The sequence below is a fragment of the Chlorocebus sabaeus genome, chromosome 4 (assembly GCF_047675955.1).
Source record: "Chlorocebus sabaeus isolate Y175 chromosome 4, mChlSab1.0.hap1, whole genome shotgun sequence".
In the NCBI taxonomy this organism is placed as follows: Eukaryota; Metazoa; Chordata; class Mammalia; order Primates; family Cercopithecidae; genus Chlorocebus; species Chlorocebus sabaeus.
Window position 1 is genome coordinate 10,760,509 of NC_132907.1, and position 17,366 is coordinate 10,777,874.

Genomic DNA, 17,366 nt, shown 5'->3' on the forward strand with positions numbered 1-17,366 from the left:
ACTGCTAAACATTGCTTTGATTACTATAATTATTTTTTAATTTTTGGAGAGTACAGGATGAGTCGATTTTGATTAAAATTTTGATTAAGAAACTGGAAATATGACTAATAAATTTAGTCATATTTATCAACTACTTTCTTTTTCACTTAGAATAGAGTAAAATTACATCAATAAAACTTCTCTATCAGTAAGTACCATTTTACTTCTCTTTCAAATATTCATTTGGATTCTCTTCCTTCTGGAAAATCTAGTTGGAGATAAGTTAGTCAATTGAGTGAAGAAATCAAAAGCCAAAAGAACTGTAAATTGAGGCAGTCTATGTGATACAAAGAATATGGACATTAAAGAATAGCTCTAGATCCTGAGCTCTGTCATTTACTATATCACTTCACATAAGTCTGAGTCTGAGCCTTAGACCTAAGTTTACTCACCTACAAAATGGAAGTTATAAAAGCTAACTTGACATTTTTTTATTTCTTGTTTTTTGCTTTATTTGAGACTGGGTCTCTTTCTCACCCAGGCTGGAGTGCAATGGTGTGATCACTGCTCACTGCAGCCTTGACCCCACAGGCTCAAGCAATCCTCTCCAATCTCAGCCTCCCGAGTAGCTGGGACCACAGGCATCCACCACCATTTGTCCAAATAATTATTTTATTTTACTTTATTTTATTTTATGTAGAGACAGGGTCTCCCTATGTTGCCCAGGTTGGTCTTAAACTCTTGGGTCTAAGTGATCTTCCTGCCTCAGGTTCTTAAAGTGCTGGGATTACAGGTGTGAGCCACCATGCCCAGCCTAACATTAGTTTACTGTAGGAATATATGAGACATTAGTTTTGTTAGGGTGTGTGATCACTTAAGATTTTATACATATTCATATATACAGTAGGTAATATACATATACATATATACATTTTGTTTATACATTACATATATACATTACGTTATATACTTATACATATATACATATACATATATAGACTAGGGTGTGTGATCACTTAAGATTTTATACATATACATATATACATTTCTTAAAGTGCTGGGATTACAGGTGTGAGCCGCCATGCCCAGCCTAACATTAGTTTACTGTGGGAAATATATATATACACATATATATATATATATACTTGGTTATCCAAGAAGAGGTTTAACTAAGACCATATCTACATATATATTCCTCACAGTATATATGTATATATCCCCAGAAAAATATGTATATATGTATATGTATAAAATCTTAAATATATTTCTCACAGTATATATACGTATATACACGTATATATACACCTGTATACTGTGAGGAATATATATACACACTATATACATATACTGTGAGGAATATATTTAAGATTTCATATGTATACATATATACATATTTTTCTGGGGACATATATACATATACAGATACACATATACATATTTTTCTGGGGACTTGAGATGAATGGTTGTGTGATTAGATGTGAAACATATCAGGAGAGGAGATGAAACTCAGTGTTGAACATACTGAGCTACAGTTGGTGTTGGACATACAGGTGGAGTTGTCCGTAAGATAGCTGGACATGTGGGTCTACAGCATGAAAAAGAGATCTAAGCCAAAGGTACAGGCATAAAGTATCACAGGCAGACAGTCACAAACTGACACCATGTGATATTGGATGGGGTTATCCAAGAAGTTTGACTTAAGACCAGTGGCAACTGATAAATTTTCTAAAACTAAATTTATCCAGTAGTTTAAATCCAACGTCATACCAAATGGTTTCCCGCTTATAACCATAAACAAAGATTAAAAGAATCTAGTTTGATTTTTTTCCAAGTAAAGATGGTAATGAATAGTAAAACTATTCAGAAAAAGAAAGCCAGACTATAATTCAGAAGCATGAATAATTTACAAATTAGAGACACCAAAACCAAAAGATTAAATATAAAATAGTGACTGAAAAAGGCACCTGACTAATTATTCCTTCTATCTAAATCGATAAATCTCCCCCCCTCCACACTTTCACCAGGTAGTACTGGGTAATGTCATTAGCATTCGACTTCTTCAAAGAGGAAAAGTTAAAGGAAGTAAAGCAAAGTAGACTCATATCTCCTTTTTCTTCAAGTTAAAGATAATAGAAAACCTGCCATGACATAAAATCTGCAAATATAATTTTTAAAATGCCAAAAAGATGAAAAGGAACTCAAAAATATGGATCTCCGATTTCTTCCACTGTACTCTGAATAACAAAGCTGTTTTCTTATACATTGTGAACCTCTCAGCAATTTGCTGGAATAAAGATAAATCACCCTAATTTCCATGTAATAAGAATGCTCTGCTGTCAGTCAGAAGTAGAGATTGTGGAACCTGATTAAATAATTTTTCATCACCTTTTCACTCTGTTTAAGAAAATTGTAGTGCCTAAATTCATATAAAATACAGTTTGGTTTGCTATAACAACAGCAACATAAAAGAGAACAGATGAATAAAATTCTAATGTCAGAGTACATTTTAAAATCACCAATTTAAAAAATGTATTAATTTTTAAATTAATTTTCTATATATTTTTTCATTAAAAATTAAATATTTTAATACATCTTATTTCCAGTAGAAATGTTTCAAGAAATATTTAATGCATATCCCCCAAATCTTAAATATTTTATGGTCTCTTTTTCTTTAAATTTAAAGTGCTTATATTTCTAATATTAAATCAGTAAAATTGAAATGTTCATATTCTATTTGTTTCTAAATTAAGAGTTCTCACTTTTCTCTATTCCTAAAATGTCCTTCTCAGCCACCTGATAATTAAAACACAGGGCATGGAAATAATAATCTGAAATAATCTTAAGGGCTTTGTTTTTATCTATGTCTGTCAGTTTTTGTTGACTTAGCTGATCTCGCCTACTTGTAATTTTAAGATTAAAGAATCACTGAATAATTTTGACAAAAAAAATTATTTTTCCCTTCTTGGTGCTTACTTTTTTGTCATTATTATAGACTCACCGAAGAGATAGAGTCAAGAAAAATTCAGAATATTAAATAATACAACAATCTGTGCATATTCATATTGACAATACTAACAAAAGACAAAATGCCATAAAGAAACAGGAATTTGTTTTACCTGTCTAGGGACAACCAAACTTATTTTTTCAGTATTACTGTAAAGTAGCTCTTCAAGTGGAATGACATATTAAAGATAAAATATTCTAAAGAAAGATACATTTAATATTTTTTGTCAGCCTTTTTGTGATTTTTCACTCATACTGTAAATAAATAATGATTTTAGTCACTAATATTTATCAAATATTTCCAAATCATTCTACAAAGTTCTCCTTTAAATTACAATTATTTTTCTTTTATATCCATATTTTATCCATTTATATAATATTTAAATTATACAATTATTAAAATAGAATTCACAGCGCAGGCTTGTAAAGTATTAGTATTGCTCTATTTATTAAACTCGTGGGAACATATATGTTTCATTTATTATTAATATTAAAGGTGTGTCTCTCTGTTGTATACACTGTTTAATGTGTATTATAAAAAAAAATAAGTTCAATTGGTATAAACACAATTGGGAAAAAATAGTCCATTCTCCTGGTGAGTATGTAAGACTATTTTTGTGGTGAATGCAGAAAATATCCCTGGTGAGCATGTAAGACTATTTTTGTGATGAATGCAGAAAATATCCCCAAATTAACCTAACTCTCAGTGCACCATGGACATCTATCAATTACATGTTACAGTAGGAACAGAGAGCATCAATTGATGTCATACAGTTCATTTAAGTGGAATTCCTTTAAGGGAGCTTCTCCTACATTTACAGGCAAGGGTCTATCTCTTCCATTTTTCTGTGATCTTACATTTTGGGGCTGGATTTTATTCAGACCTGGAGAATTCTCAGGACTTAGAACAGTTTTGGCACAGTATGCACTTAATAAATACTTGTAAAATGAATAAAAGAATGTAGAATTACTGAAACATTTACACATTCATTTTACTTATGCTTCTATCACGAGAAATTAAGTAGTTCTCATTTCAATATTTCGTCATTTACATCTTGCTTCTGCACTTAGTAACTCAGAATTAATTGGGTAATAGTAATTTCTGTCTCCAGGTTGTAGTTACATGGTGAGACACAGGAAAATGAGTTTCAGGGATTTACGTGATACCTGATGTTTTCAGGCATGAAATGAAGTTGTATTTATAATATCTCATTTTAAAAAATCACTTTGATGCTTTCTAAAATATTCTAAAATTTCTACCAGAAAAATGAAGTTATTTAAAGACTTACAAAAAGTTATAATCACAGTTTACCTAGAAACTGAAAGGGAAATATTTCAAATCCTTGGTTTTCTGAATTTGAAATAACCCTTTAGAATCTTAAGAACAGTGATATGTTCAGACAGATATTTTATGATAAAATTAACCACCATGACAAACAGCACTGAGTATTTTTGGCAAGATATAAGGTCAAACACTTTGTTGTATTATTATTTGCATTCAGGATTAATTCTGTCCATGCACAGACACAAATGTCATATTTAATCCCATAGAACGTAATACCCGCTTTATAAACATAGAGCTATCCACAATATCAGTTTATTAGCATTAGAAATTACAGAATTCTATCTCCAGCTGTTCTTTGTGAAGTTCAGAAACCAAACAATTAAACAAGAATACATTTACATTTCTAAGTGGTCTCTCTGGTCTTCTTTGTTACAGAGAACTCCATAAATCTAATTCTTGAAGATATATCTACTGAGGCAATGTCTACATGACAACAAAGCATTCATATGAAAAACAGAAAATTGAACTATCCAGATGTCTCCCAATATCTGGGGTTTTGGCATCATGTAGATAAAACACTTGAGACACTGAGACCTTCCCTTTAGTGTCTGTGTTCTGAATCACTTATATGCAGTAACGAAATAGATTTGAGCAGCTCCCCACTGAGCAATGTAACATTCACATCAAAGCACAATCTTGGGTATGAACATCTGCCTAAGAACTTAGGAAACACCCCTAAATAAGTGTAGAGCCTCAATCAGCCAAGTCTAAGTTAGGTGAATTTTATAAGATCTAAAATTATATGTATGGATGTGGATAGATGAGAGAGAGAGAAAGAGAAATACATACATACATACATACATACATACATACATACATACATACATAGATATAGGTGATAGATGATAGATGCATACATACATACATAGATACATAGATACATAGATACATAGATATAGGTGATAGATAGATAATTGATAAGTATCTGATATATGTACACACACACACAGATGAAGGGGAAAGTCTAGAAGTATCTATGCCAAATTATCTTTGAAATAATCCCTTTACGTTGTCATTCCCTTGTTGAAAAATTTGTAATGCTATATCACTTTTCAGTGGTTTCTGAAAAGTTTTTGGCTATAGGAGCTTTTGTTTAAATGAAATTTTACATAGAAATTCACTGTGCAAAATATGTAAAAGAAGTTCTGCACTGATAAAAGCCTAAAACCCTGTTGAAATGGCCCCACAGATGCAACAGAACACAGGTTGACAACCACTAATCCATGCAATAAATCCACACTCTTGTCTGCCTTCAATAAATTTGTCCCACCTTATCTACCTTTCAGCTGAGCATTCATTAATTCAAAAACATTCATTGAGCAATACTTATGTTAGACACTGTGAGGCACAGTTATAAATAAAACTATGGGCCGGGCACAGTGCCTCACACTGGTAATCCCAGCACTTTGAGAGGCTGAGGTAGGTGGATCACCTGAGGTCAGGAGTTCGAGACCAGCCTGGACAATATGGCAAAGCCCTGTCTCTCCCAAAATAATAATAAAAAAAAAAAATTAGCCAGGTGTGGTGGCACGTGCCTGTAGTCCCAGCTACTTAGGAGACTGACGCATAAGAATCGCTTGAACCTGGGCAGTGGTGGTTATAGTGGACAGAGATCACACCAATGCACTCCAGTCTGGGCAACAGAGCGAGACTCCCTCTCAATAAAAAATAAATAAATAACACTAAGACTGCATTCTCAAGAAATTTACATTCTAATAGACAAACATAAAAAAATTAATATAATGTGATTAGTATGATGTCTGTACATATGTCACAAAGGAAAGAATAATTAATCATATAGATTAGTAAAGAAAAACTTTACCAAAACATATGTTTGAATTGGATCTTGAAAGAAGGCATAGGGAAATAAAGAATGTATAGGAGTTTGATGGGCAAATGAATGGGTAGGGGTAATTTTTAGTAGAGGAGATTGTGTACAAAAGCAGAGAACATGTGAGAGTGTGGTACCTTTGAATAACAGAGAACTCTAGGGTGGCTGAAATGTAGGATAGGAAGGGACCTTAACTACTCACAGAGCAAATTAAAGAGTACATTTCCCCCCAATCAATGGGAAGCAATCCTTGAAATAGACATGTAGGTCCATATTAAAAAAACAATAAAACCTATTTATTAAGCACATGTCTCTGATTTCAGACAAATCTTAATTTGATATCTGGTACTCTTACCATATGTTTTAAGGCAAGTGCTAGGTTTCTATGTCCTCATGCACAAACTGGGGTAATATCTATTTCACAAGGGTTACTATAGAGTTTATATAAAATCATATATATAAAGTCAGTGCATAACAAGTTATTACTGTCATTGTCATCGTTATCCTTATTGTTTGGTCTATCCTCATATTCGTGTCTGTTCATATTATGTTCCTAAAACACATAGAATAGATCCCTTTTTCCATCTGTTTAACTAAAATGGACTTATCCTTCAGTCCCAGGCCAAACTCTACCTAGTATTCCTTTGACAAGACCTTTTCTGTGTGTGAATATTAAGAACACTTATAATGAGTACCTCCCACCTGATTTTTAAATAATCATTATCATATGTAAAATATGTAAATATGCATATGTATATATGTTTTGCCTACCAAACTACTTTGTAATCTCTATAAAAACTCTAACAATATTTTCTGATTTCTTTACAAACCCTTGTGCCACCATCAGATTCTATTTACATACTCTCCACAAAATCACTTTCAAATCCTGTCACTTCTTTCTTTCCCACAGCCAACTTAGAGCTCATTAAGACTTTCATTATTTGACATACCACTATTTTCCCATTTATTACTGCCACATCATTTGGCTTTCCATCCAGTTTGGAAAGACATAGTCACTCCTTTTAACAATGCTCTATTTGCTTCCTAGAATTATCTATCTCGGTGACCACTTCCAACACATCGGTCCTGCCAATTTTAACCCCATGACAAATTGCAGTATGGTTTATCCCCTACTGCTTCTACACAGGTGTTGCTATAGAAAATCATGAAAATTTGCTAATTGTTTTCACTACATATTCATGCACCTTAAACATGGAGAAGTTTTCAGTTCTAATCAGGTATCTTTTAATGTTTTTCTAGCTGAGTTCCAATTTTATTTCCTACACATCTCAGCACCCAGTACTTGTTTTACTTTCCAGTCCGCTGTCCATTTCCCTTATTTTGTGTAGATAACTCTACTTAAATTATTTTCAAAAATGAGTTCTTCAGGTAGTTATTCCTTCATTTTACTCACAATTTTAAAATGCCCATGATTCTTCTCCCATCCATTTTTTGTTATTAATTTTAGAGGAAGGTACATTCAGCTCTGAACTCGGGAGGTAAACCAGGTCTCCTTACTTCCTCTAGACTCTTATTCTATCAACTATATTCTCTTATCATTTTAATTTTCTCCACTGTATATTTAAGTATGAAAAATTAACAAGTGAATAAAGGGGGAAATTTTATTTTTGACAGAGGAAACTGTGCAAAAGCACAGTCTAGTACTAATAAATTGCGTACTAATAAATTCAGCTTCTTGTGTTAAGACATAGTTTTACGTTTCTCATAGAATTAATCTACCAAATTATCAAGTTAAGGTTCTAACACATGAGAAAACATTATGTTTATGTTGCCTTTATTTACTCAACCTAATCAGTCCTCAAACTATTGCCATTTGGCATTCATCACCACTACTGGGATAAAACTACTTTCTTGATTATCACAAATGTGTTTATAAATTCCAAAGCAAGTAATCTGTTGTTGATTACTTCATTCTTCTTCCTGAAACCCATAAACTTAACAAAAAACAGGAAAGGAAATTTCATCTTCAATGAACCCAGAGGCCAGGAGCTTTGGCTCACGCCAGTAATCTCAGCACTCTGGGAGGCCAAGGTAGGGGGATCGCTTGATCCCAGGAGTTCAAGAACCACCCTGGGCAATATGGCAAAACTTCATCTTTACAAAACATACAAAAATTAGCTGGGCATAGTGGCACAAGCCTGTAGCCCCAGCTACTTGGCTGAGGCAAGAGGATCACCTGAGCCTGGTGAATTAGGTGAGATTCACTGCTGAAGCTGGAGCAGGAATTATCACACCCAAACCCATTGCCACTATGTATTATAACTATGTCAGAGTGAACCGAAGGGAGAGAGTTAACAAATGATGACTGCATTATGGACTCCAAATATTCTTCTAAGTGCTTTCCCTAACTACATTTTTTTCTATTTTTTTCCCCATTACACTTATTTTTCTTTCTTCCAGCACGTCAACTCTAACTTCTATGTAGCTTGATACTAAACGCATTGTTAGTTCTCTGGAGAGATAAAACCAATACGATATATGAGAAGATTTTCACAAGATCACAAATGTGGAAGAGTCCAACAATAGGCCCTCTGCAAGCTGGAGAGCCAAAGAAGCCAGTAGAGGTAAAGCGATTCAGTCAGCAAGCCTCAAACCCAGGAAAGCCCACTGAGAAACCCCCAGTTCAAGGATGAAGGCCCAAGAGCCCCCAGGAGGCTTCTGGTGCAAGTCCCAGAGTCTAAAAGCCAAAGAACCTGGAATCTGATGTCCCAAGATTAGGAAGAGTAAAGCATCCAAATCCAGAAGGGAGGAAGAGACCAATGAGAAAGAAAATCTGCCTTCTCCCTGTTTGTCCCATTGAGGATACCAGTCAGAGGATGGTGCCCGCCCACATTGAGGGTGGGGCTTCCTCTCCCAGTCCACTGATTTATATGTCAGTCTCCTCTGGATACCCCTTCATAGACACACTGAAACAGTGTTTCCTCAGCCATCTAGGCATTCCTCAATCCAATCAAGTAGATAGCTAAAATTAAGCATTACACAGTCATATCACAAGTAGAATGTTGTGGGGGAGAAGGAAGCATATACTATCATTGGACTCTTATATTGGTTTTGCAGGGGGAAATGACATTCCAATGACATGGTTCCTAATATCAGAGCTGAATTCATGTTCTTTTGACAGAAACATTGGGTTACTACTAGTTTTAATGTTCCCATCACTGGAAGTTTTAGGAATGAGGACAATGCTTCAGGCACTATCTTTCTGTTTTCACATCTAAATGGCTAGTCCTGTCCTTGACACCAAGTGGTAGGCTCATGACTTTTACCATCCCCAGACCTCTTCTCCCAACTGTGTCCAAGCTCCCAAATTCTGATGTTTTCTTTTGATCTCCATACTTCCTTTTCTGCCATATTCAAACTCAGTCAAATGCAGTTTTTAATGCCTGTACCATTTTTTAATGCATATATCATATTTTTCTCATTTTTACCTGAAATGCTAGGTTAGTCTTCATCATTTCTCATTTTAATTGCTCTAATAGGTGCTGAGCCAGCATCCAGGATTCAAGCCTTCCCTAACCCATTCTGATACACAGTGATAATATTTACAAAAATCAAATAATCACAGCTGAAATTATGTTCCTTCATCTTTCAGTTTCTCCTCATTGCCTATTACCTAAATAAAGCTCATCACACGTTAGCCCAACCTTCACACTCTTCTTTAATTTGACTTCAATATACCCTTCTAGCCTATATTTCACTATCTTGTTTACATAGTCCACTGTTAGCAAAGAATTGCTCAGCATTGTTTCAGATACCCTGCTCTCCAGTCTACGTCTCAAACCACAGTTTTTCTCCACTTAGAATGCCTTTTCATTATCACTGCTATAAAAATTCTAACATTTCTCAAGGACCAACTTAAATGTCATCTCTAGACAATAAATTAACCCTCTCATTCAAATTGAAGCACTTTCTTATAAAGTGTAAGGAAGGGATACAGTTTCAGATTTCTACTTATGGCTAGCCAGTTTTCCCAACACCATTTATTAAATAAGGATTCCTTTCCCCATTTCTTGTTTTTCTCAGGTTTGTCGAAGATCAGATTGTTGTAGACATGTAGAATTATTTCTGAGGGCTCTGTTCTATTCCATTGGTCTCTGTTTTAGTACCAGTACCATACTGTTTTGGTTACTGTAGCCTTGTAGTATAGTTTGAAGTCAGGTAGCATGATGCCTCCAGCTTTGTTCTTTTGGCTTAGAACTGTCTTGGCAATGGGGGCTCGTTTCTGGTTCCATATGAACTTTAAAGTAGTTTTTTCCAATTCTGTGAAGAAAGTCATTGGTAGCTTAATGGAGATGGCATTGAATCTATAAATTACCTTGGGCAATATGGCCATTTTCATGATATTGATTCTTCCTATCCATGAGCATGGAATGTTCTTCCATTTGTTTGTGTCCTCTTTTATTTCATTGAGCAGTGATTTGTAGTTCTCCTTGAAGAGGTCCTTCACATCCCTTGTAAGTTGGATTCCTAGGTATTTTATTCTCTTTGAAGCAATTGTGAATAGCAGTTCACTCATGATTTGGCTCTCTGTCTGTTACTGGTGTATAAGAATGCTTGTGATTTTTGCACATTGATTTTGTATCCTGAGACTATGTTGAAGCTGCTTATCAGCTTAAGGAAATTTTGGGCTGAGATAATGGGGTTTTCTAAATATACAATCATGCCATTTGCAAACAGGGACAATTTGACTTCTTCTTTTCCTAATTGAATACCCTTTATTTCTTTCTCTTGCCTGATTACCCCGGCCAGAACTTCCAACACTATGTTGAATAGGAGTGGTGAGAGAGGGCATCCCTGTCTTGTGCCAGTTTTCAAGGGGAATGCTTCCAGTTTTTGCCTATTCCGTATGATATTGGCTGTGGGTTTGTCATAAATAGCTCTTATTATTTTGAGATATGTTCCATCAATAGCAAATTTATTGAGAGTTTTTTAGCACGAAGTGCTGTTGAATTTTGTCAGAAGCCTTTTCTGCATCTATTGAAATAATAATGTAGTTTTTCTCTTTGGTTCTGTTTATATGCTGGATTATGTTTATTGATTTGCATATGTTGAACCAGCCTTGCATCCCAGGGATGAAGCCCACTTGATCATGCTGGATAAGCTTTTTGATGTGCTGCTGGATTCAGTTTGCCAGTATTTTATTAAGGATTTTTGCATCGATGTTCATCAGGGATATTGGTCTAAAATTCTCTTTTTGTTGTGTCTCTGCCAGGCTTTGGTATCAGGATGATGTTGGCCTCATAAAATGAGTTAGGGAGGATTCCCTCTTTTTCTATTGATTGGAATAATTTCAGAAGGAATGGTACCAGCTCCTCCTTGTACCTCTGGTAGAATTCAGCTGTGAATCCGTCTGTTTCTGGACTTGTTTTGGATGGTAAGCTATTAATTATTGCCTCAAATTCAGACCCTGTTATTGGTCTATTCAGGGATTCAGCTTTTTACTGGTTTAGTCTTAGGAGAGTGTAAGTGTCCAGGAAGTTATCCATTTCTTCTAGATTTTCTAGTTTATTTGCATAGAGGTGTTATAATATTCTCTGATAGTAGTTTGTATTTCTGTGGGGTCAGTGGTGATATCCTCTTTATCATTTTTTATTGCATCTATTTGATTCTTCTCTCTTTTCTTCTTTATTAGTCTTGCTAGCGGTCTATCAATTTTGTTGATCTTTCAAAAAACCAGCTCCTGTATTCATTGATTTTTTGAAGGGTTTTTTGTGTCCCTATCTCCTTCAGTTCCGCTCTGATATTAGTTACTTCTTGCCTTCTGCTAGCTTTTGAATGTGTTTGCTCTTGCTTCTCTAGTTCTTTTAATTGTGATGTTAGGGTGTCAATTTTAGATCTTTCCTGCTTTCTCTTGTGGGCATTTTGTGCTATAAATTTCCCTCTACACACTGCTTTAAATGTGTCCCAGAGATTCTAGTATGTTTTATCTTTGTTCTCACTGGTTTCAAAGAACATCTTTATTTCTGCCTTCATTTAGTTAATTCAAGATGGATTAGAAACTTAAATGTTAGACCTAAAACCATAAAAACCCTAGAAGAAAACCTAGGCAATACCATTCAGGACATAGGCATGGACAAGGACTTCATGTCTAAAACACCAAAAGCAATGGCAACAAAAGCCAAAATTGACAAATGGGATCTAATTAAACGAAAGAGCTTCTGCACAGCAAAAGAAACTACCATCAGAGTGAACAGGCAACCTACAGAACAGGAGAAAATTTTTGCAATCTATGCATCCAACAGCTAATATCCAGAACCTACAAAGAACTCAAACAAATTTATAAGAAAAAATCAAACAACCCCATCAACAAGTGGGCAAAGGATATGAACAGACATTTCTCAAAAGAAGACATTTATGCAGCCAACAGACACATGAAAAAATGCTCATCATCATTCGCCATCAGAGAAATGCAAATCAAAGCCACAATGAGATACCATCTTACACCAGTTCGAATGGCAATCATTAAAAAGTCAGGAAATAACAGGTGCTGGAGAGGATGTGGAGAAATAGAAACACTTTTACACTGTTGGTGGGACTGTAAACTAATTCAACCATTGTGTAAAAGAGTGTGGCGATTCTTCAAGGATCTAGAACCAGAAATACCAGTCGACCCAGCCATCCCATTACTGGGTATGTACCCAAAGCGTTATAAATCATGCTGCTATAAAGACACATGCACACGTATGTTGATTGTGGCACTATTCACAATAGCAAAGACTTGGAATCAACCCATACATCCATCAATGACAGACTGGATTAAGAAAACGTGCCACATATACACCATGGAATACTATGCAGCCATAAAAAAGGATGAGTTCGTGTCCTTTGTAGGGACATGGATGCAGCTGGAAACCATTATTCCCAGCAAACTATCACAAAAACAGAAAACCAAACACTGCATGTTCTCACTCATAAGTGGCAATTGAACAATGAGAACACTGGGACACAGGAAGGGGAACATCACACACCAGGGTCTGTTGTGGGGTGGGGGTAGTGGGGAAGGATAGCATTAGGAATATACCTAACGTAAATGACGAGTTAATGGGAGCAGCACACCAACATGGCACATGTATACATATGTAACAAACCTGCACGTTGTGTACATGTACCCTAGAACATGAAGTATAATAATAAAAACGGAAACACTTTCTTGTTTATACTTTCATAATTGTCAGAAATATACGTGTTATGGCATTTATAAGATTTTTGTTTATTCTACATTTTATTTTATAGCCTTTAATTTATATTTATTATTATTCACCTTATTTATGTTTATTTTATAGTTTTGTTATTTGTTATCTTTTTACTGGTTACAAGACCTAGCACAATACCTGTACACATAAGCATTTAAAAAGTAAAGTTTTACTTATTTTCTAAAGAGGAGATAGATATGTGACAATATTCAGTACTTTCTTCATACTTTTATATTTTTTAGCCTGGTAAACCTATCTACTTGGTGAATTTCCTTTGATCTTCTTTCTACAGTTAATGAATGAAATGATTTTGTGTGTGTGTTTGTGATTCAATACTTCAAAGAAAACGAAACCTCAACTTTTCCTAGACTTAAACTCTAAAAGTAACAATATAATATTACTCTTTTACATTTCCACCTCCAGCAAAGAAAATCAGTGTCTTCCAACTAATGGAAGAAAAAAAAAAAAAAAAAAAAAACTAAAATTCTGGGTTTTTTAAATTTAAAGGTCTTTTAATATCAGATTTTAAAATAACAAAAATATCAGATTTTAAAAACTGAACTGTATGTTTTTAAATAAATGCATATTTCATTTATTTGAGATCAAGAGTATGTCTGTTTTACAAAAACATGATTCGATTAAGAATTTGAATATGGAAATATCTGTTAACGTACGACATAGTGGCATTTTTTATTAATGATCGCTACACTCTACTCGTGTAACAACCTGTAAACCTTAGTTATAAGTCCAAGTCTTTCTTGTGAATTTCTACTATATTTTTCTCCATCTAAACTGGCAGTGATAGAATAAACGTATTACATACCAAATAGTGACTTTCAATATATAAGCAAAGCAGTATCGAAATTGTAGATGGTACAGAAGATTGTGGAGAAAATGTCAAATATTCTGGTCCTGGGTAGAAAGGTATGGTTTAGACAATCTTTCTTCAACACTCTTCTACCTACCACACATACCTCTCCAAGTTAGACATCTATTCTGGCTCCATCAGCGATCTGGTCACCATCATCTCTATTCTCAGTCAGCTCTCAGAATATTTATGAAGTTACAAATAAACACCTTGATTTATTTTTCTCTAAAGTACTTACTTTAAGAGACTTTGCTTGTTAACCCAAATAAATGTCTCAAAAAAGGAAAATATTAGGTACGTTCTAGGAAAAAAGAAAATGAATTTTGAGATCAGTTTTCCAAATCAGCAAAATCAAAATGGTATAGATATTGGGGGCAGTGGCTCACACATGTAATGCCAGCACTTTGGAAAGCCAGGGAAGCAGGATTGCTTGAGGCCAGGAGTTCAAGACCAGCCTGGGCAATATATCAATACTCCTATCTTTACCAAAAAAAAAAAAAAAAATTAAATTAGCTAGGTGTGGTGGCACCTGCCTGTTGTCCTAGCTACTTGAGAGGCTGAGTTTGAAGGATTGCTTGAGCCCAGGAATTTGAGGTTACAATGAGCTACATAACCTTAAATTCATGCCACTGCACTGCAGCCTGGGTGGCAAGGCAAGACCCTGTCAAAAAAAAAAAAAAAAAAAAAGAATACCTTACCTACTCCTGCTGTTATTGGTCATGCTTCTGAAGGAAAATACAGGCAATAGAAAATGTCAGGATTTGAGATCTCAGAATTCCAAGTCTAAATCATAGCTAGACACCCAACACAAGGCTAATACATACTCTGTTGCTACTAAAGCATCAGTCTCAATTGTTTTTGTTTCTTCACTTGTCAATTTTATTATAATACAGAAATATTCAATATCTTCTTTTATCCTCTTCTTCTTAAGCAAAGGTAGGCTTCCCTACTTGGAATTTTTATTTTCAAACTTAATTTACACAACTGCCACATGGAACAATAAAAACAAAGAAGGAAAATTCAAAGATGTTTACTTCTTTTGCAATCCTACCAAAGATCCATTCACCACAATTTCTTATGAACAGAATTTTGTTCTTGAATCCTAGCCAAGTTCTTCTGTTTTGGAAACTGAATAAAGGATGAGATAATTGAGCTTTCTCTAAACATTAAAGCATGCTTTCTACATGTTTGCATTCTGAATAACAAGAATAATAACGTCTGTTTATCTAGGGCTCAACTGCATGTCAGGTACTGTTCAAAATACTTTGCATATGTTATCTCATTTAATCATCACAAAAAACAGTGAATTAGATACTATTATTATTCTCATTTTACAGATACTTGTCATACCTTGCTCAAGCATATATATAGTTAGAAAGGAGTAGAGTCAAGACTCAGCAGTTAAGATGTACAGTTCCAGAGTCCATACTGGGCCCCTCCTAATTATGCTTGAACACTTTTCTCTTTTCATTAGATTTTTGAAACACTTCTGTGACAGAGTCATGGTTGAGTATTTTAATTTTGCAAATAAGAAAACTGAAGTTCAGAGGTATTTGGTAACTTATCAAGTTTTAGGCTGTATTTTTCAATATGATATACACTGTGTGTCTATATAATTAAGTTACTTAAAATTAAATATTCGGTCCCTCAGCCACACTTCAAGTGCTCAATAGTTTCACACAGCGAGTAGCTACTGTTTTGAAGAGTACAGATCTATGCCATGTCCATTATTGCAGAAAATGCTACTGGACAGCACTGCTTTCTAAAGAACATCCTTTGTCTGTATCGACAGAAGCAGGCAAATCTTATCCTTAAAGTCCAAAGGAATTACTGAGATAAAATACCTTACGCACCTGCAGCACAGCCAAAGTATTGCTAATGCAAAAGAAAAGCAATTTATAAAGTTAATACATTTTAATATAGTAATCACCAGCTTCATTTTTAAGCTTAGATTATACAAAAGGAACAATTGATGAAAGACCAGAATTTTTAAAAAAACAAAATTATAAAACATAAAAAAGAAAAACTGTGTAGTTAAATTTGGAACTAACCTAGAATCATAATTTTTTCATTAGCATTAATCTATTAAGCTAATCTACTCTATAAGAAAAAAATCTAACAATTGGTAATCATATTCTACAAGTTTTACAATGTAAAGTTTCCAAAGTTGTGAAAAAAAATAAATAATGGTTTGCATTTTGCTGGTACATATGCAGATCACTCATTAGGAATTCCCTAAACTGGAAATGAGGTGCTCGTTTTTATAATGAAATCTATGGCTTTAAAATAGATTTCTTTAGGTAGATATTTTGTGCCCATTGACCAGTGCTCACCGCTCTCACAAACACTTGACTAAAACTAAGGTGATGTAGACAGTAATGGCCTTACTTGTAACGTAAGCCCCTATATCCTGGAAATTTTAATTCTACACAAAATACCTTATCATTAATTTGATGAAATTAAATTAAAACTAGTAAACAAGCTGGTGCTTCATTTTAAAGACAATATATCATCCCTTTAAGAAAAGTATGTAAGTTTTTGTTATTTGGGAAAAAATCCACAGACATAAATGAGAATAAGAAAGAAGAAGGATAAAAAAAAAGAAAAACAATTTTGTGTTTGGGAAAGGCAGAGCTAGAGGCTCTGAAGGCACAGAATATCAAATCTAAATTTTTATCAGTTTAAAGGGAAATGACCCAGTGTGATATGTAGAGATCTCAATTCTCTCAGGAAGAGAGAAATGAGTGGATTCCTCGGAACGGGAACACGTTAGCACTATAGAAAAGTTTTCAATAGCAAACTCCCCAACACCATTCCTCAACTGTAACCCCATTTAGTGAAAATAGCTGAGTTTTGTGGCTCCTAAAAGACAGATAAAGAATGAAGTACTGGAAGGTGCTGGAAATGGGGAGATGTTGGCTAAACGGCACAAATGTTTAGTTATAAAACAAATAAGTTCTGAGGATCTAAGGTACAGCATGGTAAGCATTATTATTAATAGTGTATTGTATATTTGAAATTTGCTAATAGATCTGAAATGTTTTATTAAAAAGATATCTATGAGTGCTGTTATACATATATTAAGTCACCTCACACACTTAAAATATATACAATTTTATTTTAAAT